The 23,760-nt window shown below is 39.5% G+C and overlaps 1 protein-coding gene across 4 annotated transcripts in view; it reads right to left on the bottom strand.

Moving 5' to 3' along the window:
• The window catches only part of LOC123980069 (tetratricopeptide repeat protein 39B), a 58,236-nt gene that overhangs the window by 17,020 nt on the left and 17,456 nt on the right, over nt 1-23,760 (bottom strand). The window lies entirely within an intron of this gene.

The raw sequence follows: 23,760 nt of genomic DNA, 5'->3' as shown, positions 1-23,760 counted from the left end.
TTTGAAAGTTTTTCTGAAACAAATTATTTCAGAATATTTTTTTTGTTATGTTTTTTTGAATTCCTTTACATCCCGAAAAATCAATAACTGCTCTTACACAAAAATGTGAGTTTGGAGGGAGTTGCCAACTCTCAGGCATTGAGCGTGAGACTCACTCTCAGTTGACCCTTTTCAAGCACCCTCACACCACACATCAATTTTCTCACTCAGTGAAAAACAAATGTAAGTGATAATGTCGACTTGTTGTGCAAATAAACTCCGCCCAGTGTACGCTGTGATCGTAATCAAGTGGACCAGCTCTTGCACTCTGAGTTGCAGACAGTTTGTGACAGAGTGGTAACGTAGCTGGTAGAGTTTTGCAATATGTTAACACTCCGTATGGCACTGTATCTCTGCTCCAGAATGCTTCCCACTAAAGTGACTGTGAGCTGCACTTTATCAGAGAACATTTGTGTGAATTTGTGGTCAGATTTATGCCTAATCAGAAGTGTTTTCAGTTAGTTTCATTTTCCACCTCCTTGTCTCTTCCAGTACAGTCCCAAACAGTTCTGTCTGTCAGATGGTCTGAAGGGGATACTACCATATAAGCTGAGGAATAACGTAACGCACAGAATAGGGCGGGTAGACTTTAAAAAAATATTATGATCTATCTATCTATCTATGTTTTATATTTCGAATTGTCACCTGAATTTTCCTTTTATAGACATTTTGACCAGAAAAGGCAGAAATTCGTGCAGAACAAGAATGCAGGAAATCAAGTGTTTAATGCTCAAAATCTTCTAAGGGCCCACCAGACCCCCTACTTTATACGTATCCCTCCAATGTTCCAGCAAAACCTCAGCTCTTGCATTTCAACAACAAAATTAATCCATATATTCTCTATAATGCAAGAAAACTCTCCCTGGACTGATACAAATTTTCTGGGGGAAGAAGATTCCCAGATACCTGGTTAGGTTTGGTTTCCTGATTTAGACTATGATGTCTGGAAGTTGGCTAGTATGCTAATCACACTGTATTTATTCATCATTGCCCATTTACTTCATTCATTTACTTACAGAGAGGTAGCTTCAAATAAACGATGGGGTTGTGGATGATGACATGCGCACAGTAGTTGCTTATCGCTGCCACTAGATGTTACTAAATACATCAATGTATTCTTATTATAGTCAGTGTTTTTGAAGGCTCCATTTACCATAGCAACAGTAAATAAAGAGTCAAAAAGTGAGCTAATAAGTATTTTGTCTAAGCCTAGTTTACACTTCCTCAACTCTTGGAGCTGTTTTCCTGTCCACCACACACTAAAGGCCTTCCGTTTCTGCGATCATGTGGCGATGTCTTTACGAGGTTTTCTCGGCAATAGAATCCATAACAAAATGTTGGCCTAATTGGTGCTGGTATAAGTTTATTTCAGGCCCATGCACGGGTGCCTTTATTATAGCTCACAGGGGTCTTATAGTCTCCCAGGGCCTTTGTGAGAAATTAAATGAAGAATATATTGTGCTAATGAAGCTGCAAAGGGAATCTTAGACAAAGAGATTGATCAAAGTCTGAGTCTGTCGTTTTAAAGGTTACTTAGCATGGTGTGACTTGGTTTTCAATTTCCTGTTTGTCCCCTAAATTCTGCTAAAGAATGAACATATTTTGTTCTTTAATGAATACTGTAGTCTCGTTTAGCATTCTGCAGACCTGTGTGAGCAAAGAATGTATTAGAAGCTGGAATGTGGTCAGAGGGAGTCACTAAGACTCAATGTGCACTGAAAGACTTCTAAAATAATGTAATATGTAAGTGCTTCTTAGGTTGTATTATAAGAAATCTACGTATATCATGGAAACATAACTCTCTTTAAGATATCTCCTTCTAAAATCTATAGAATAACAATTCCATTTTTAGTTTAAACAGGATTGATTAGTGGCTGTTCTTCATTTACAGAGGGCTGATGTGCAGGAATTGTTAATGCTTCCATAGGTCCTGCTTCAAGGGTATGATAGATCTGCTCTAAATTAAAAGTGTGAGTCAAACTTTGTTCTGAATTGCTACATAAATAGAATTAAATTGAATTGGATGAGACAGAGGGAGAGGAAACAATTATGACTTAAAGGATCTGTCACATTGAAAGTTATTGTAAGTTACATTTTTGTGAGGAAAAGTTATAATGCTGACAGGTATTTTTTGCAGTATTTGCAGGGTGTGGTTTGTAGGCTTTGTTTCAACATAAAATAATGAGATAAAAATAAGAAATACTCTTTCCTGCTCCCCCCCCCCAAATTAGAATACAGATTATTTGTGATCAAGTAAAAAAGCATATTAAAGCTTGGCAACGCTCTAATTATTAAGAAAGTCCTTAAACTTGGAAATAGATTCAGAAAAGAGCCAGAAAAGATGGAGCAAGTCACTGAGCTCAGATGAAAGAAGACAGTCATACACAATGCCCATCAAGTAAGCACATTTTTAAAGCAGTGATTTTTTATTTTTAGAACCTCAATTTGCTCCTCAATTGTACCATCAAAAGAAATAATTACCATAGAACACTGTACTTAGAGAATGTTATTATAAGCGTACCTGAGGGTAGTATTTTCCTTTATGGAATCATGAGTCATTCAGGTTTTGTAGGCAAAGCCCAGTTTTATGCCTGAAACTAGCAAAATAATTACACGGGGAACACAACTGAACACCTACACATATCAGTTATACAACACAGAGCTCCAAAATGTCTTAAAATGTCTTTAAACTACAGTGTGTGTAGTCATTGAAGGAATATGTTACAGTGCAACAGTGTGTCTCATTAATGTGTTTTAATAGTAAACACTTAACAGTGGAGTTTTATGGCACAGAGGACTTTGGATACAGACACAAAACTTGTTAATTTGGATTTGTTCATGGGATTTGTCAACAATAACAAAAGTTTAGAATATTGCCAACCTTATTCTTTACAGAGTGGTAGCTGGCACATAGAGTTTATATGTTGTGGGTATCAATCTGGTGGCTTCTTGAGAGGATACCCTCGTGTCAGATAAAGAATCTTTGTCATTCAGTATTGATGAAGGCACTAAAATTGGGCTTCTGGTCACAAAGGAATAGAACAGTGTGGGTAAAGGAACATTTCCTGAGGTTTTCATGTTTCAAACAGTAGCATATGAAAGAAGAGGAATGAAAATAACCAACCCTGTCTCCTAGAAATTGCATTCATATCCTACCAATCTGCAACAGTAAATATGCTTTGAGAACAAAGAAAAGTCATCCTGATTAAATTTTTAATCAACATGCTGACAAAAGATCTGAGCGGATCTGTTGCAAAATGTTCATACTGACTGTATCTGCAAATGGTTGGGGACAACAATATCATTTGATTTCATACTAAATCAGGTCATGGCAACTTAAGCGTGAATATCATTTTTATGTTTCTCTTTAGGCTACTCAGAGCACTTGGTTATGGTTTTAGAAAGATTGTGGTTAAATATTGAAAAAGCCAACAGAGACAGGATGTGTTCTTTCTTCATCCCAAACCAAAATCACTTTCATTTCCAAACCTTGAAGCTGCACTAATCAATATCGTAGCAAGTGTCGATTGCAACTGGTATAGTATAGACACCAACACAGGAGTAAGCTTACATTCACATTTCTTTATTTGGTAGTCTGCTCACACACACGTTGGCAACATCAATCCCTTCAGTACAGAGCAAACGAATCTGCTTTACCCGGCTCACTCGCACTGATCTCTCAGAGTTACTTCCTTCATTAGTTCAACAAATAATGTCCAAAAGCACAGACCTACCGCTGGCATGGCTTTTCTCTGTCAGTGAGCGTGTGTGTGGCAGGCAGACAGGCAGTCATCTGAGGTCCAACACACTATGCATTTATAGGGAGAGCATAATTAATGAACGAGCAACATCTGAGACAATTCCCTCTCCCTGGCTGCTCATGTGAGCCACCTCCCCACCTCTCCCCCCTGCAGCTGAATGCCAACCACGTCCACCTCCACACACACCCACCACCGTACTTAGGCTGGGGAACCATCTCGTCTAACCTACCCCCTCCATGGGAGCAGGAGAGGAAGTCAGCCACGGCCATCATCTGAGCCACTCTAAACTTAATACGTCGTGCCTCCCTTAGACTGGATCTGAAGCACCCTTTTGGGTGAGATCGGTCAGGTGGCTTGTCAGCTTTGCAAAGTTCGGGATGAATCGCCGCATCTTATCTTTGGTCTTGGGCCTCGTTCATGCCCTAATCACTGCTGTCTGATCTACTCGAGGACACACCTGCCCACCACCCAAGTCATACCTCAGATACAGTACCTCCCTCCGTCCAACAGCACACTTCTTCGGGTTTGCGGTGAGCCACCTGCTACACATGCTCCGTCCAGCAGTCACTGTGGACGATGTCATCCAAGTAGTTGGCAGCATATGCAGCTAGGGATGCAATGAATACAGATTTGTTGGTACAATTATTGTCAGAGAAATAATCACGGTTTCACGATTATTCTGCATTAATTAATTTCAAAACACTAGTAATGACTTAAGTTGAGTTTTAATATTTAATTACATTAACAATTATATTTCTATAATATGTAACTATTATTAATATAAGAGGAATATTAACTTTTAAATTGTTATAAAGGAGGGGAAAAAACTGAACTGTTACTGTCATCAACTCTCATCAAATTGAGTGCAGTGTTAACTGAAATGCATTTCATTGGTAGCCTATGGTCCTGAAAGTCTATAAGCTCCTGATGTGTGTTAGTGTTTTACACCTGGCAACATTTTCTCAACACGTACAGGAGGAGGCAACAGGATGTAACATTAAATGTTCAGTGACTGAAGCGGGGCTGTCGTTGCGGTGGGTCTGAAAGGTTACACCTGCTTTCTTTGTTTACATTGCGTATTAGGCCTACCTTTACTTGAGCGTGCAAAGCTGGGTGGTGATCCCGCAGGTGCTGCATCAAGTTTAATGTAGTTATTCGCTCCTTTAGCAGGAACGTTTTAACGGCAAGTTTTTGAACAGGTGATCTATCATCTTCAGTAACGCCCTGGTCAGACTTGGTGTATTCGAAATGCTCCCACACTGCTGACTTCAGCCGTTCCTCTGGTGGAGCTAAAGCTTCACAGTTTGGTCCCTCTGCCATAGTTTAGCCAGTGTACAGTAGCCTCTGATAAACACCACACTTAAGTTGGTGCACCGCTCCTGTAACTTTGTTTTCGTTTTGTTCGCAAACTTTTTGTGACACAAAAAAGGCCTGTTTATTTTTAATTACAAATAAATAATTACAAAATATAAATAAACAGGCCTTTTAATTACTATTATGTCATAATATTTGATTTCAAGCCAAAAGGTTTTCCTTGTGAGTCAGAAAGTTTTGCAGGTTAAACCGTTTTGCAAGTGAGAGAGTTTTGCGAGTTGAAAAGTTTTGCGAGTCAAAAATGGTCAAAATAAGAGAGTGCAGCACCTGCACCTTCTGAACCATTGTTTTTATTTTTACTCCACAACACCTTATCCCACAGTATATGAACACTATTTATTTTAAATTTTAAATTATGACACTAGCTTCCAATCCATAGGTTACATTATTAAGATTACTGTTACAACTGTCACACATTATGTAATTCATTTAAGTGTATCAACTGTACATTATTTCAAATCATACAAAACTTTAACATATATACCCTTTTTAATGACGTTTTCATGAATGCAGGATAGGATTTTAATTTGTTTAGCTGTTTCCTATGTAGTGTAATTGGTTTTGTTAAATAAAATTAGGCAAGACTAATCATCAGTTCCCTGTGTTAATTGAAAATATAATAGTGATCTAAACTTTTAAGAAAATATGAAGGTTAATAGTTGTAAATGAAAATGAGATGGTATTTATAGGTTAACATATTGTATCTCTTTTTGCAGAAAGTAAAAAACAAATGGAAAGTAAGAGACCAGTGTGAAATTCACTGAGACGTTATACTCTATCTGCACAATCAATAATCAGCTGGATGTTTCTCTTCACCTCACTGTATAACCTTCACAATACCTGTGTATTTGCCTGGGAAGACCTCAGAGTCTGAAACATTGCAATAAATGAAACTGCTTAGTGGGATTCATAAATACTCAGTGTGCAGGTCATTCTTATTTTTTTTACTCTAAGCCCTTTTATTCAGCATTATGCCAGCAGGTTTGTTGTGGTTTTTGTTGTGGTTCTTGTGTGTTTGAACCAGACTTACAGTATATCAGAATGTGAAATCTAACATTTCCAGTCAGTATCAAAGACAAAAAGAAGTGCAAATATATAAATATAATTTATTGCAATGTAAACCATGTGTTGTTTTTTTTTAAATGTTCACAAAAGTGGACATGTAGTAAACACATTTATTCTAATAAACAGACTGGGGCTGTGCAAGTGGTTACAGCCACTGTGTGTCTGACATAGGTCCAGACTCCTTAGGAGTCCATGGGGTGGTAGGGAGAAAGGGGGATAAAGGTGGGAGTGTTATTTTTTACCATTTACCATTATGAACATAAATAAACAACATTAGCCATGACGGTCAGCTATGTTTAGGCGCAAAAAAATGGGTCCTAAAGGCCAAATTCAAAAGCAGTGACACTGCCAACTGAAAGCAGTGGGGTGAAGGGTGAAGATGCTTCCTAAGCTCTCTGGCAACCATGCTGGACATAGCTGTCACCAATGATCCAGACTGCAACTATGGGAGGAAAATTAAAGAGTGTAATAAATGTTTCTATGTCACATCTAAAGCAGAAAACGTAACATGGCAGCAACACCTCAAAATATCTAGATAACAGTCTATATTTCCAATGTAATAAAGTCTAGTTTATGCTGTGTGACCATAAACTTCAGTTACCACAGTCACAGAAAACTAGTTTTGCTGGATATCATGTACAATGTGTTAAACATGAGTAGCTAACCTTAGCCTAGCTATAGTCATGTCCGAGTGCACAAATGCACAGTCAGTCAAGCTACATGCTAAGACGGCTAACAGTTAGCTAACTATTATACATGTCATTTTAAAAAAGGAGATAACAATGACTCTGTGACCTTGCCAGCGGTAATTATAAATAATGATTAAATTATGCGATACTACATTTGAAAGCATTTCTATTGAAATGGGCGACATAACGTCAACTTATCTCTATCTAGCCTGTACACGTTACAACGCCATCTCCAGTAGAGCAGAGTGCTGGTCGGAGCGAGGGGATTGTGGGCGTGGCCATGTGATAAATGCAAACCCATGACTGGTCAGTCAAACCCACCAATAGAATCTCTTATTTTGGCCATTTTTGACTGGCAAAACTCTCTCACTTACAAAACGGTTTAACCTGCAAAACTTTCTGACTCGCAAGGAAAACCTTTTGACTTGTACACATCACAAGGAATCTAATAATGGACTAATACTAGGATAACAAACGGACAGAAAACAAAGTAAATCCTCTCTTTCTCGCTACTAATGGTGTGAAACCGGCATTTCTGTGTCTGTGTGCACAAGGTTGAAGTTGAAATGAGTTATTACAGGTTGAATCAAAGCATTGTGTTGCTTAAACCTGTAAGGTGCCTCCATACATGCAGGATGTGAACCCCAGTCTCTGGTGTTATAGTTTTGTTAAGTACAAGGATTTAGCACTGTGTAGATTGGAAAAAAGATTGCCAGCGAACACAGTCCATGCAGCAATTATGTTTCCTTCCAAATGTGTTGGCAAAATCATTTGGTAGCACAAAAACAGTTTATTAAGAGACATAGGTTGAATGTGCATTGATAGAGAATTATTTATGTTTCCTTTAGATTTCAAGGGTTAGTGCTGTAATGTTAGCGTCATTGTCAGGAGATGTCATCACAACACTGATCAGTAATTGGATGAAACGTGTACACATGCAGGGAGGGGAATGCTAGTTTTCTTATTGGATGAAATGAACCAGAAAGGGGGTTACCTTTTGAGTTTTAAATAGTGTAGAAGGATGTGAGAGAATCAAGAAAAAGGATAGGAAGCAAGAGAGTTGACTCTCCTTTCACTAAACTCCACGTGACACACTTTGACAGAAAAGGCTTTGCGATTAAAGTCATTAAAGATGAGATATAAAATTTTCTTAGACATCAAAAGTAAGACAAGAAATTCTTCATGAGCACTTGATGTATGACTCTAACGGTTGCATCTGTGCTTCTTCTTATGATATCCTCTTACAGTCAAGTGGAACAAAAGGGTTAAATTATGGAAACTCATAATATCAATAAGATATTTAAGCAGTAGTGAACAAAAGGATTACGGGCACTGCACTGTGACTATAATAGTGTATGATGGGTAACTAACTCAGGACATCCTCATTATACATCAGGTTAGACTTAAGAGCAAATACACAGGGATTGTAGGATGTAAAGATGTTCCAAATGTTCCAGCAAAGATTAGAATTTAAATCCCTATATCGAGCCATAGAGGTGTGGTAAACCCATTCATTAAATATGTATCTGATGGAAATCCATTCAGTCTGGAATCAAAAGACTTTGAAAAGAAGAAAAGTGTTGTTTTTTAAAGGAACACAAGCGATGCTGCAGTTTGATTCATTTAATCTGGCCCTCCTGCAGGGAGCATGTTCCCAAGAGACACCGTCTGGATGTGTTGGCTAATTGGGATGATTTAACCAGAGAAATCTGTAAGAGGGAAAAGTCTGTCTCTCTCTCTCTGCTGTGCTGAAAGGAAACCAAACATTTACATGCTCATTATCATCCGTCAGCGCTCTAAAAATAACATGTGGTCATCACAGGGTTATGGAAGTGTTGCTTGAGATGAGAGCACATCTCTTACATATTCTTTCATCAATTAATGACCACATCAGAATATGACATGATCTGCTTTTTGAAGTTTACAGTCTTCTAATAATTTAGGTTCAAAGATATTTCATGCTCATGATGTTGTACTGCATAATTAAATTCAACCATATCCACACTGGGAAATGAGAACAAAAATAACAAATAAAGCAGGGTGTTCCCCCAAAGATCTTATTCTTTACCTGCTCACTGATATGATGGGATGATGGACTAAAATTGTTTTTAGAAGTGAAATGAACAGACGACACAATGGCTGAGCTTGTTATAAGACATTTATACTCACACTCGACGTCCTCCATTTTCCGGTAATTACTTGGGTAGCTGGCTACGGCATTGTGCAAAGGTTTTAGGCAGGCGTGGAAAAAAGGATGTAAAGTAGGAATGCTTTCAAAAATGGACATGTTAATGATTATATTGATCCCTTAACAAAATACAAAGTGAATGAATAGAAGAATAATCTAAATCTATATATGGTGTGACCAGCCTTTGCCTTCATAACAGTGTTGTAAACATACCACACTTATGAATTTAAATTTTTTGTTTGTAAGCTCTTGAGTAACTTTGATGTAATTATTCAATTATGAATTGTAAAGTACAGTAATTTGATTCTGCTAAATATTACACAAAGTCAACAAAGTGATAAACAAACAACAAACAAGTGATAAGGTGAAGATATTTATAAAACTAAACTACTGGTAATCGAAGTGAAAGAAGATAAATACTGGTTATATGAATGATAATAACATACAAGAAATTGAAGTTGGACAGCTGTAAACAAACAGTTTTTAATGGTGATTCTATTTGACTAAAGTGAGAGGAGCAACGGTTTTAAAGGAAAAAGGCGAAAGTCAATGGACACAGGTTATAGATCTGATATCTAGGTTTGATCTGAGTTACAGATTAAGAGCTTACTTTTGACACCACTCACCACAGATGTGGGTGAATTTTGCCTTACTATATTGCAGTTCCTCTAAGCGGTTCGTTCAAGGGCCAAAAACTGTTGCGGCTTCATAACGATTTACGGCCTCCCGAGGAAGTGGTTCACCGGAAGACAGTGGTGGTTACACAGCTCCGTCTGACCATCTGCAGATTGTTCCGAGGGTCCCTCACTGGCAATGGCTGATGAAAGCTTTAGAGAGAACTGTTTCTCAACAGTTTATGACAGCAGGTTCGTCAGTCTGTTGGTTTTAGGAGTGGATGTCTGAATTTACCTCTGGCAACTCTCTGTGGTCATTTAGTCAAACTTTGGTTTCTAATTCCGTTGGTCGTCAAAATTAAATTCAAAGTCAGTACAAAACGAAATACAAAACGTCAAAGGGAAAATAAGGCTTGTTGGCTAGGAGTTCAATATATGCAAGTTAACTGAAGAAAGAAACTAAGATAAACAAAGATATATATTTAAGGAAAGTTACATTAACTTAAAAAAAAAAAGAAGGTACTTCTTGAGAAAGCAAATAATAGTAATTGGAATAGCTCAAGGTTTGCGAAACCTCAGGTAGAAGAATTTTTGAAGAGAACTAAGGACAGTTGTCCCTGATTGATGTTTAAAAGTAGGAAGAGAGGGTGAGACAAAGGACCATTGTATTATATCTAAACTCTCTTGGGGCGTGACCGAAATGCGGGGGTCAGTCTTTTATGCCATGATTATCATGTGGAGATTCTTCTATCCTGTAGAAAATTGTCAGGGAATATATTTAACATGTTACGCGCAAGCTCCCTCCCACTGTAGTAAAACACACTAAAAATAGCATATGCAATCACACAGTCACATAATTTCCTAACATTAAGGAAGTATTTCATTCACATATCATCAGGACATTCTAAATACCACGAGTTTTGTCTGACCTAACTTCTAATGATGTTATAAGGTGAATGAGCTTGACTAAATAAGTTAAAAGAAAACACACATTCTAGTTCTTAGACAGACCTAACAGTAATAAAAGAAGAAAGAAAATACGGTTATTAAAACAATTCTGAAGTACCTACCTACTTTACGTTGAAATCAAATTCTAATGATCTTAATAAGACTGTTACATATAAATTGTACTATTTCTAACACAATAAAAGAGAAGTAACTGAGCTGGGTAGTATAACACGATTATAATGCAAGGTTTAACATTTATCACAGTAATTAATATAATTTTAACTAAGTGGTTCTGGATACTTGTGTAACTTTTCTAACCTAAAAAAGAAAGATTAGCTAAACAAGTGAAAAAGAAAGAATAGCTTCAAGAGTTAATGGCATGGTTGAGTAGTAACGGAGTAACGGTGTTACATAATCAGGATACAAAATAAAATTTAAAAAACTGTATTCAGTTACAGTACAGAAGAAAAGACGTAATCAGATTACAGGTACATTCTATAAAATCGGGGATTACTCACAGGGATTACTTTAAGCAGAACGTTTCCATGAAACGGAAAGCAGTGCTATTCACTTCCTTGTTTCCTGTAAAAACACAAAGCTAGAGAGGGATGTGTTGCAGATAATGATTGGTGTTTACAGGAGCCAGTAGCGCTTACTGTGCGTTAAGCAAGGATTATAGTTTCCATGTACACGAATATTCAAGGCTCCGCGTGACGAAAAGATTGTCATCAAAGGGGTTACGCGTATGGTCTGTGCAGACTTCCGCGTGCCACCTGTTTTTACTCACGCTACCAGTGCACCAACCGATCAACTGTGCATGTGTGGAACAAGTCCGCCAAGATGACTCCAGAAAGTAGGATAAACGGATGTAGTCTGTGTCTGCAGGGTGTAAAAGAGCAGAGCCAGAAAGTGGGTACAGACTTTTTTGTGTTTGTGTGTGCCATGAAATTTTATCTGGCCAAATGTTTATCCTGGATGTCATGCAAACCCTTATGTCACGTGGAGCTGAGGTGGTCTTGCCTGGAACAATGACACTTTACAGCAAGGAATGGCCAAGCAGTTACTTTAGTACTAAACAAGAAATTTGGCATGTAGGTGTGTACTTGTCTTTTATTGAGCTGAAAATACTAACCCAACTTCTGGTTGTGTGGGATGAGGGAGTTTGGTATCATCTGGTCCACTACAACAGCATCATTTCTTCTAGGTACACTTGCACATAGTTTTTAAAGAAATTCATTCTTTTGTGAATGTAGGCAGTCTCAGTTGCTTCTCTCTCTTAATGTAATCCCAGACAGACTGGATGATGTTGAGATCAGGCCTCTGTGGGGGCCATACCTTCACTTCCAGGACTCCTTGTTCTTCTTTACCCTGAAGATGGTTCTTAATGACTTACCCTGTATGTTTGGGGTCATTGTCATGCTGCAGAATAAATTTAGGGCCAATCAGAAAATCTCCCTTATGGTACTGCATGATGAATATGTGCTTCTACTTATCAGCATTGATTAGGCCAATTATTCTGACCAAATCCCCAACTCTGTTTGCAGAAATGCAGCCTGAAACTTGCAAGGAACATTCACCATGCTTCACTCTTGCCTGTAGACATCTTGTATCGCTCTCCAGACCTTAGGTAAACAAACTGCATTCTGCTAGAGTCAAGTGTTTCAAATTTTGACAGTCAGAATCCATCTAGAGCACCTGCTACACCGCAATCCCTGAGTTTCCATGCATAGTTGAGTCACTTGGCCTTGTTAGAATGTCGGAGGTATGAATGGCTTTATGGCTGCAAGTCTTCTTGAAGGCCATCCCCCCACACATTATACCGCCTTGTGAAGGCAGTTTTTAATCCCCATGGAAATTAATATATATATATATGAGAGAGACAGAGACAGAGACAGAGACAGAGACCTTTGGAATGGCAGGTGCTCAAAGTATAAAAGGGGCACATGGAACAAGGATTTAAATAGGGCTGTTCTCAAAATATCGATACAGAAATATATTGTGATGTATTCCTTGCTGATATGCGTATACAGATGCTTCTGTACTGATACATCTGCGAATGGTGTAACAGAGTTTTGAAATAGAAACATAGGGAATACCCAGCTCTAGCTTTAAAACACTTTGGGCTGACATAACTTACAGGGAACAGTTGCTGTTGAGGGGTTGCTGGGGATGTTGCTGCTGCTGTTGTTTTTGATACTGATACTACTGGAGGTGATCTGTGACTAGAGATATTAAAACACACATAGGATATATATTAGCTGATTAAACAATTATGACTATGACAACAAGTGTTTGGGACTGGCTCACAGTGACTGACCTGCTGTAGTGCTGATAGAGATAGATAGATATATACTTTTTTTATCCCGAGGGAAATTCAAGTATCCAGTAGCATAAGAAATATACATACATTAAACATACATTAAACCTATATTAAAATTAAATTAAAATTAAAATGAAAAAAAATAAAAAAAATACTTATAACACAGTAGCCACAGTAAACAGTGCAAAACAGTAAACAGTGCAAATGGAGTGCAGATGGAAGTAAAGAGTACAGATGGATTACGCTGCGTAGTGTTTTTTGTGTTTTTTGTTATAAACTCTGCTTTCTGCCGTCCCTCTGTGGTAACATTTACCAGAGAAGAGCTCTTAAACATTTGACTTTCAACTGCTCACACTATTCCACTGCTCTTTATCGAACCTGGAACTAGAGTTATTAGTTGGAGGAGCAGAAGCTCTCTACAGCATCTTCCGGAGACGCCGCAGGGGGAATTGTGCCGGTGCACTGGTTAAACTGAGAGGTTTTCGCACTGCGCTCCCTTCGATCCACCTGGCGAATGTCCGCTCTCTGGCCAACAAAATGGATGAACCGCTGCTCCTCAACAGAACTATCTCTGATTATGCAAATCTGATGCACTCTGTTTTACCGAGTCCTGGCTCACCGTGCACATCCTGGACAGCGCACTTCACCTGCCGGGATTTAATCTCATCCATTATTCATAAACTGTAAACCTTTTTATTCACCGCGGGAGTTTTCCTCGTTTGTTCATTCCACCTCAGGCCTGTGTTAGTGAGGCGTTACTACACCTGGCCGACCAGATAACTAACATGGAGAAAAAACATCCAGGCTCCCTGCTCATTGTTCTTGGGGACTTTAACAGAGCAAACCTACAGACATATTAAGTGTCCCATAAGGGACACTAACACACTGGACCACTTCTATCACAGCCTTAAGGTTCTCTGATCACTGTCTGGTTCATCTTATCTGCTAAACCTGTTGGAAAGAGTGTGAAAACATGGACCAATGAGTCAAAGCTGGAGTTACAGGCCTGCTTTGACTGCACTGACTGGAGTGTTTTTGAGGCTGCAGCCACTGTCCTGGACGAACTAACTGACACTGTGACATCTTACATCATTTTTCTGTTACTAGTACTGTTTATAAAACCAATGCCCAATATATTTATTAAGTTAAAAACAATAAACAGTAAAAGTAACACAATTAAAAGACCTAAAATAATAATTTAAAAAAAGGATCCTAAGTCATTTATAATAAAACTTGTAGTAAAAGTCATTGGGCGAGCCTTAATCCATCCGGTCCTCAGTAGTCGTCCTTTAAAATCCTGCTCTCAGTCCGTCGGCTCTCCGCCTCTCTTCCACTGCTCTCGATGTTTGTTCCCCCTCTCAGCAGTGGCCAGCAGTAGCCTAGATGACAGAGGGTTCACGGCAGTCACAGAGTTCCACACAATACCTTCTTCCCCAATAGTTACGCTTGGAATAGTTAAATTATATATAAAGACTTTAAATTAGCAAACAAAATGTGCATGCAAATACATAAAATCACAACGTGCAGACAAAACATAAATCAAATCCCAAACAATAACATTGCACAAGCAAAGCCAATGGTCCTTAGTCTACTGTGGCATGACACACATGACATCAGAGTATATCTTAAAATAGGACCGGGAGTCTTTGTGAAGTCAATGGGCTCGCTCCTCCAATACTACAAGTTAAAAACACAACTAAAAAGTGACAGCTTGTTCACTGGGCACATCAGAACAGGCAGATAGCCAGATAAAAAGGCGTGGGAGAGTTACTTACTGAGAAGGAGGGTGTAACGAAATCCGACCCCTCCTCGTGTCTCCCATGGCGTTCTCCCCCACGCACTTCCGCAAAGGCCGCTTCTCACTCCAGGTACTCCACGACGTGTCCTCTTTGGCTCCGGGCCGCTGCATCTACCCACAGGGTTCCGCTCCTCCACAGCGCGATTGACTCTCTCCTCGAAGTCTACCTTGGCCCCTGTCTAGCCTCCATCTACGTTGACTCTCCGTCTACCGTCGTCTGTGATGACCACCTCATCGCTCCGGCTTCCTTCCTCTGGCATCGCTGCCATTCTTGGTCCCTCAGCCCAATTCTGCCGTGCCTCTGCTCCCACACCCACACCGCTGGCCATTCACCACTAACGAGGAGTGTGACCCTACGCTGCTCTAAATCTCACACACACACACACACAGGTCACACCTGTGACATTCCCTCCTGCTTCAAACGCTCCACAATCATCCCGGTCCCCAAAAAACCCTCCATCTCTGGACTAAATGACTACAGGCCTGTCGTCTTCACATCTGTAGTCATGAAGTCCTTTGAAAGACTGGTGTTGGCCCACCTGAAGGACATTACAGGCCCCTGCTGGACCCCCTGCAGTTTGCCTACAGGGTTAACACGTCTGTGGATGATGCTGTCAGCTTGGGTCTGCATTACATCCTGCAACACCTCAGCTCTCCAGGGACATATGCAAGGATCCTGTTCGTGGACTTCAGCTCGGCGTTCAACACCATCATCCCGCACATCCCCAGCACCAAACTCACCCAGCTCACTGTGCCAGCCTCCAACTGTCAGTGGATCACAAACTTCCTGACTGACAGGAGTCAGAAAGTGAGACTGGGGAACATCACATCCAGCCGACAGACTAGTGGCACTGGCAACCCCCAGGGGTGTGCGCTCTCCCCTCGCTCTTCTCCCTCTACACCAACGACTGCACATCAGGAGACCCATCTGTCAAACTCCTGAAGTTCGCTGACGACACAACAGTCATCGGCCTCATCCGAGATGGTGACTATTCGGCCTACAGACGGGAGGTTGATCCGCTTGCTCTCTGGTGCGGTCAGAACAACCTGGAGCTTAACACGCTCAAAACTGTGGAGATGATTGTGGACTTCAGGAGGAGCCCCCCCACTCTGCCCCACATCACCATACTCAACAGCCTTGTGTCTGCTGTGGAATCCTTCAGGTTTCTGGGATCCACTATATCCCAGGACCTAGAGTGGGAGCCCAACACGGACACCATCATCAAGAAGGCCCAGCAGAGGATGTACTTCCCGCGCCAGCTCAGGAAGCTCAACCTGCCTAAGGAGCTGCTGATCCAGTTCTACACAGCCATCATCCAGTCTGTCCTCTGCACCTCCATCACTGTCTGGTTTGGATCTGCCACCAAAAAGGACAGGAGCAGACTACAACGGACAGTCGAGACTGCAGAAAATCATCAGTGCCAACCTGCCCTCCATTCAGGACTTATACATTTCCAGAGTCATGAAACGGGCTGGAAACATCACTGCAGATCCATCTCACCCTGGCTACAGAGCACTGAACGCCAAAACCAACAGACTCTGGAACAGTTTCTTCCCACAAGCCATCACTCTGATGAACAGTGTCAGGAACAATTCCTGTGCAATAACCCAGTAACTCTGCCTCTATTCAGCCACTTGTTTACTGGTTACCACTTTTAATGAATTTATTCATTATTCTCTATTTCAGAGCTGTTCACACTGTTCATATTGTCATTTTGTATATTGTATATACTGTATACCAAATCCACCTACCTCAAGTACATAACACCTGCACATAATATTTATTCCAGCATCCTTTGCACTATGCTCCATCACACAGTGTACAATGTACTTGTATGTATGCATGTATGTGTATGTGTATCTGTATATCACATCCACCTCCGACATGTACATAATAATGATAATAATTTTACTCTTGCATCCTCCTGCACTCTGCTCTACATTTGTCAATTTGTCTCTATTGTTTTTGTTTATTGTGTGTATATTTGTGTTCTCTATACTGTAGCCTGTGTTTGATTTTATTATTGTGTTATTATTGTATTATTGTATGAGTAAGTACATCGTGAGCATTGTAAAATCCTGAGTCAAATTCCTCATATGTGTACACATACTTGGAAAATAAAGCTGATTCTGATTCTGATATATTGCATTGTGAATCTGAGATATATTTAGATTTTTATTAACTCTTAACTTTGATGTCAGGAACATTATTTATTTTACATTGACACTGATATTTACCAGTTATTGAGTTTTTATAGTTGTTTTGCTGTTGTAAACACTGTTGCTGTTAAAATGTAAATCTATTCCAAAACGTTTTCTAAATTAAATGATCATTTTAGAAAAGGGCTGGTAAGTAGGCTATAAGTCGTGGAAATAAGTATCAGTAAGCCTGTTTTACCAGTGTTGTTACCAGTTACTGTAATAATCCTAGTACAAGTGAAAACGCTTTTTGTCAAATTACGTTAAAAAAATCAGACCTCTCGACAAACTTTTCACCCTCAAACAGCAAGAACAAAGTGAGTGTGTAGAAGTAACATTAGCTGTCGGCATAGTGTTAGCTGGCAGCTAACATTACTTCTACAGGCTACAACACAGCAATATAGGCTACACAACTGTGCATGCTCTCTTTGCGTCTTTCTTGTAAAATACATCCAACAACCCACAACAAACACATTGCGGCACATGCCACTAACAGGCGGTATTGAAGATGTCCTGTAGGCAGTGCTGCTGAATCTCTAATGGTGTCTGAACAGGAGCGCTCGTCACAGATGAGGTCATCAGGTGAAAGGTCATAATGTGGGTCATTTTGTTTACTGCGATAATATTATTCATTCATTTAACTAATAGCTCAATTGGGCAGGTCTTCACAAAAGGCCTTTAAGTTAAAAATAAATAAATAAAATTAAATTTGCATTGACAAAAGGGAACTTCGGGCATCAAAGGGCAAAAGAGCAGTGCACCCCCCCCCCCCTCCACATGTCTGCTAGGCGAGCAGGAACGAGTCAGAGTTTTTAATGAGAACTGCATTTACTGAGGAGAGCATGTATGTTGTGTTACTGTAAGGCTGGTTTCACGCACAACGCAATGCCAGTCAATGCAAAGATGTGGAGCATGTAGACAAACAGCTGCTGAGTGACGGGGAGCTCTGGAGCAAAGAGCTGGGGTGGCGCCGGAGATTTGGATAAATGAACACCCACAGTTATGGATTCAGCTCTGATAACGGAGGAGGTTAGAGTTAATTGCTTTTATTAAATTAACTTTTTACTTGTAGAGAAACACACCCACTGTTGTTATTGTAGCTGCCAGAGCTCTGTGGGACTACTTGATATGGTACTTTATATATGAGGAAGTTGAACTGCCGGGTAAGTTCAGAAAATCTGTGTTGTCTTATTGTGTAAATATGTGTCTCTCTTACTTGATTCCAGCTATTGTTGGAAAAGAGAACACCCCCCCCCCCAGACAAACTCCCACCTTCTTTTCTTGACTGTTGCAGTACTTTGCCCTTTTTTAAAATTTCCTCCTAATATGTTGATTGTATGTACCAAACACCAAGGCAAACTGGCAAACAGTGAAAATGACATGTGAAAATGTATTTTAATAATATTAAATATAATAAAATATTAGAACTAACAACAATAATACATTTAAGAGTACAATAATAATAAATAAATACAATTTTAAATAGCAAGGTAGAAGGTTGTTTATTAGTCATTATACAGCACATGGCTACATAACGAAAAAAAATTTGTAGTTCCTTCATGCTACACACAACATACAATTAAGTGTAGGCCTATTAAAATATGGTGACATATAAAATAAAATAAAATAATATATACAGTTATTTATATACATATATACAGACACGTATAGACCCCGAACATTCCACAGTGCATTTTTTGAATTTGCATGGGTGAATGTAAATAGCACCAACAATAATTTCATCTTCGAGTCCATCTCGACAGCGTTTGAGCACCAAGCATCATCGATGTAAAAGAGAGAGTCCACCTCCTCTCATCTTGCCGGAGTCTTGCGCTGACAGCTCGGAACACGGACCATCTGCCAAGTGCTTGATCCGGGATGTTGACATATACAATGGTAGCTTTTTCAGAAATGATCTCCACCAAAGTTCACCCGAGGCAGACCAGAGAGCGGTTGTTGGGTCCGCACCAGAGTTCGAGTACTGCGTTCACACCAACCAAAATGAACTGTACCAAGGGGGGTAAACACTCCAGGGTTCAGTTCAGCCGGGCATAACAAGGTCAGGGTGAATCAGCCCTAACAGTAGGCTTAACACTTTCCTCTTTGATAAAGCTTTTAGTCAGGGCTGGCTCAGGTGAGTCCTGAACCATCCCCTAGACTGCAGAGAGACCTCCCATGATGTATTGAGCTCCTCTCTCCTCTTATCCCTCTGTATCTTATCCCATTAATGCATGTTACTGACTCAACTTCCGCAGTTTTGTATCAGTGGTTGACAAATAAATTTACCTTGAACCCTTTTGATAATGCACCAGGTTGAATCACACTAAAAAAAATATTAAAACCTAAATACTGCCTACTAAAGCATCTGAACCAGACTTTAAGAACAGTTCAGCAAAATGCAAGATGGCACCGCTCAGGGCAGCCGTGGTATTTTGGTGCTCTCTGTTTGTTTTGTTTACGTTTGTTAACTCATAGTGTATGAGTGTGTGTGTGGGGTCAAGAGAGTGTCTCTTGACCCCACACTTTACAACAACGCTCAACTGTGCTTTATACTCATGTTGCATGTTGCCAACTTTTGCACATACTTGTCAGCATTGTATTATAGTATTATTGTATCTTTTTATGTTTTTTGTATACGTGTAATTTTTTTTTGATCTCCTTACTTTTTATATATTTATATTACTATTTATGTTATGTGTACTGTAAGCACCAATCCATACCATACCATATGTGAAAGTGTACCTGGCAATAAACCCGATTCTGATTCTGATTCTGGTCTTTTGTTTATTATTTATTCTACCACTGATCTCATTAGTTTAAATTGTGAACTGTGCTGCAACAGATTAAGCATCCCATCTGTTTTTAGACTAGCTTAGCATGAAAGGGAAGAAAATGTCTTCGTTTTTTTTTCTTCCTAGAAATACAATAACAAAAATGTGAGATTTATTTTTGCACTTTGAAAAGCTTGTCTCACAAGAGACAGATTAATAAAAAATTGTCAAAATTGAAGCAGCAGAGGGTGAGATGTTCTGACTCCCCTAGTATGATTCAAGCTCTAAAAGCACCGGATCATACACGTCCCTTAACACAACTTAATAGTATGTCTGATTAGAACCTCCCTGCCTAGGACACATCGGGTCTTTCAAACTCCAGGCTGGGATGTCATCTGGGTCATCTGAAAAAGCTTCTTCAGAGCCACAGAATACATTTAGCAGTTAGCATTCAGCAGCAGTTAGTACTCATCTCAGCTATTAGCCGTACGATGTAAACGATTACCAAAAACAGAAATTCTCACTGTTAAGAAGAAATGAGATGTTTTTTTAATTTTTATTCTTTATTGGAAATATTATTTGTATGATGATTATTTTATTGTTGCTACTTAGTAAGAAATATATTTTTTTATATCTTCACATGCACCTGTACAGGTAATTAAGTTATTAACTCATCCTTTTTCTTACATTATAATCAGATCATTACACTTTCAGTTGTTGTTTGTTTTGTTTTTTTTACAGTTTTTATTACATTTTGCCTTTGCTTTTGACGTGATTTATTATGATGATTATATTTTAAAAATAGAGTATGCCAGAACCTCACACTTATTAATTTCAGTACTTGAGTAAATTTGAGTTCTTAGTTGCTACCTGCTGATGGGATGGGCGGATCTGCAGCGCATGCTTCACACACAGAGCAGAACTGCAATGTGGGGAGGCCATATAGCTCTGTGAGAAGGACATTATGCTTTCTTCTCTCCAGATGGGCAAGATACTCTCAACAGCACCAAGCTCTGACCTTGAAAGTGCGCTTGGCACACCACTTCCTCATGTTGGGCAAAACGTGGAAGATATTTCCCTCAACAGAGCACAACATCTATCATTTGCATTCAGCGGCTGGATCATGGCCAGGCTGAGTAAATATTATGTATGGCCGCGGAGGGAGCAGTTGCAGGCTCAGATGAACTGGGCTGAATGGGGAGCTGGGCTCTTATGATGATAGCACGTGGGATAACAAGGCAGCTCACAGACAGATTGGAGGTGGATGCTGGATGCTGCCAAAACATGATGATAATACTCTTTACAAAGACAAGAAGGAAGCAGGGAGGGAAAAGTTTGAGAATAAAAATTAACTATAAGAAATAAATCAGATTTTCCTGTGACACAACAGTTAAATGCACTCTTTTCATCCACTTGATTTATTTCTGAAGTAAAAATTAGCTACATTTTTCTAAAAACTACAAGCCTAGTTCATTTCCCAGTTTCTACTGCTGAAAGTTGTCTAGCTATGTATTGACAAAGAGCCATTTAGCTTTGATGTATTAATTAAGTGTGTGATTTAAAGGTCATTGTGTAGTATATAGGTATTGGTACAGAGTTACTGTCGTTTAATTTGTGTATTTAATTAGGTTTATTGTTGAAGAATGTTTGATTTTAGCTAAGGTAATATGTGTATAAAAGTACTTATGTTTATAACTATTTGTATATCTTTATAGTTTTCATGGTGTACAACGGTATTTGGATACGGAGGAAAAGAAAGAAATAAAGAAAACGTAAAGGTATCAGCGTATAACAGGTTATTGACTGAATGTGATGAACAGGATGTTAATCAGTTTAAGTTTAATAACCAATCCTGACAAACCTGTTGATTTGTAATTTGTAATTGCTTTTCAAATAACCAATGTCAGCTTCTCACCACAAGGTCCAGTTTAGAGGTTGTTGTGGAGCTTTCAATCACAGAATTTTGCACTTCGAGTCAAAAATTATCTTTAACCTCAACTTTTAAGCCGACATTGATGAGAACTACTTAATGTGCACCAACAAAATAAATAAAATAAAATTTGAGGAAAATCATGTGACATGATCAGCCCCAGAACTGCTAGTAAATGGATCATGTAGTGAGATTATTATCCCAACTGCTGTTCCAAGGTCAGGAATAAACACACATATAAACCTTTTAAAGGCAAGATGATGATTTTTGACAGTACTTTCCAAAAACATAAAGGTCACTGTTACAAAAGATTAATGTTACTGTTCTCTGATCTGCTACCTCTGTGGTAAAGGTTGTGGATCCATTCATCCACTCCGATCTCCTCCCTACAAAGTTTTGTGGTGTTATAACGTCACGCTTCTTCCCCTTTTGCACCTGACAGAGAATAATCATAACTCACCCGGCCACCAGAGGTACTTGTCAGACGTTTGACAGTGAATACATGATTGGCCGAAGAGAATCACAATCAGCTTTATTGCCAAGTAGGTTTACACATACAAGGAATATGCTAGGGATATTTTGGCGCATAACAATAAACATAGTAGTTAGAAAATATGAGAAAGATAAAGCTAGTACTGCAGGTGAGGAATCATAAACATAAAATTGACAATAATAAAGAATATGTACAATATGGCTGTTATTTAAATTATAGTTTTACATGGGATTTACATATTAAAAAATTTACAGTATGACTATACTGCAGACTGTGATGGAGGAAGTGAGGGTGGACTCAGTGATGGCGGTGTAGATGTGCACCATCATTTTCTTTGGCAGGTTGAACTTCCCCAGGTGCCACAGGAAGTAAGTCCTCTGCATTGCTTTCTTGGTGAGGGAGGCTCCCATTGAGGTCACAATGTCACAAAGGGTGATGGGGGTGGGTGGGTCTGGACTCTGAAATCCACAGCCATCTCCACTGCCTTAAGAGAGTTGTTCTGCAGGTTGTTCTGTCTTCACCAGGTGATCAGATGGACAATCTCCCACCTGTAGACAGACCCCCACCAGAGATTCAATTCAATTCAATTTTATTTATATAGCGCCAATTCACAACAACAGTTATCTCATAGCGCTCTCATATTGCAGGTCTAGATCGTACTCTGTGATATTATTTACAGAAACCCAACAATTCCTACCAAGAGCAAGCACTAGGCGACAGAGGCATGGAAAAAAATCCTTTTAAGAAGCAGAAAGCAGTTTTTGTAGCTAGCATAGTTCCCTCATGCAGACACAACTTCGGCTACTGTGAATGACCTAGGTCCATGTGTATCAAGATAAAATTGTTAAGATTATTAGGGTGCCCTTGATAAAGATGCAACTGTATAATGCGGCCTATTATACAACACCTGTAGCATACTGTGATAAAATGAATTAGGGCTGTCCCCGACTAACGATTTACATAATCCAATCAGAATTGTGTGTTTTGTGTTAGCTTTTTTCTTTTCACATGTGTATTACAACATTTTATGTTGAAATGTATATTGTAATAGGCAGTATATTAATTTATTGGGAGAAAACTGGAAGTTCTGTAAAATTAGACGTTGAGCATCCCCATATCGCAAAAATGGCATGATCTTCATTTTGCTGCGAAGAATCGAAGGTTACGATATGGTAACCCTAGTTCTATAAGCACAGGTGGAGCCGTTTACTGGACTCTATGGGTACTACCTCTTCCAATCACATGCACGCACTTGCCCACTGAAATTTTATCGTGCATGTAGCCGACCAATAGGACATCGCTACCGATATGTGCGTGACGTATAAATAGTAGTGTCCCTACTGCCTCAGCATCCGACCGTCTCTTCTGCAGATGGTAACTATATCGTAACCTTTATTCTATCTCACACAGGCGCCGCCCTCTACTGGACTCTATGGGTACAGTGGGTGGAGCCCGATGACTGCCCGCCCTAGACGCGACAAGCCAAAGTCCACCACACCAACCCGGTCGGCCACAGGCCGGCCAAAGCCCCGACCACCACATCACCTAGTGACAGAATGGTGGGACACCCC

Source organism: Micropterus dolomieu, linkage group LG12, assembly GCF_021292245.1.
Source record: "Micropterus dolomieu isolate WLL.071019.BEF.003 ecotype Adirondacks linkage group LG12, ASM2129224v1, whole genome shotgun sequence".
NCBI lineage: Eukaryota > Metazoa > Chordata > Actinopteri > Centrarchiformes > Centrarchidae > Micropterus > Micropterus dolomieu.
This window is presented reverse-complemented; position numbering and strand designations above follow the sequence as displayed.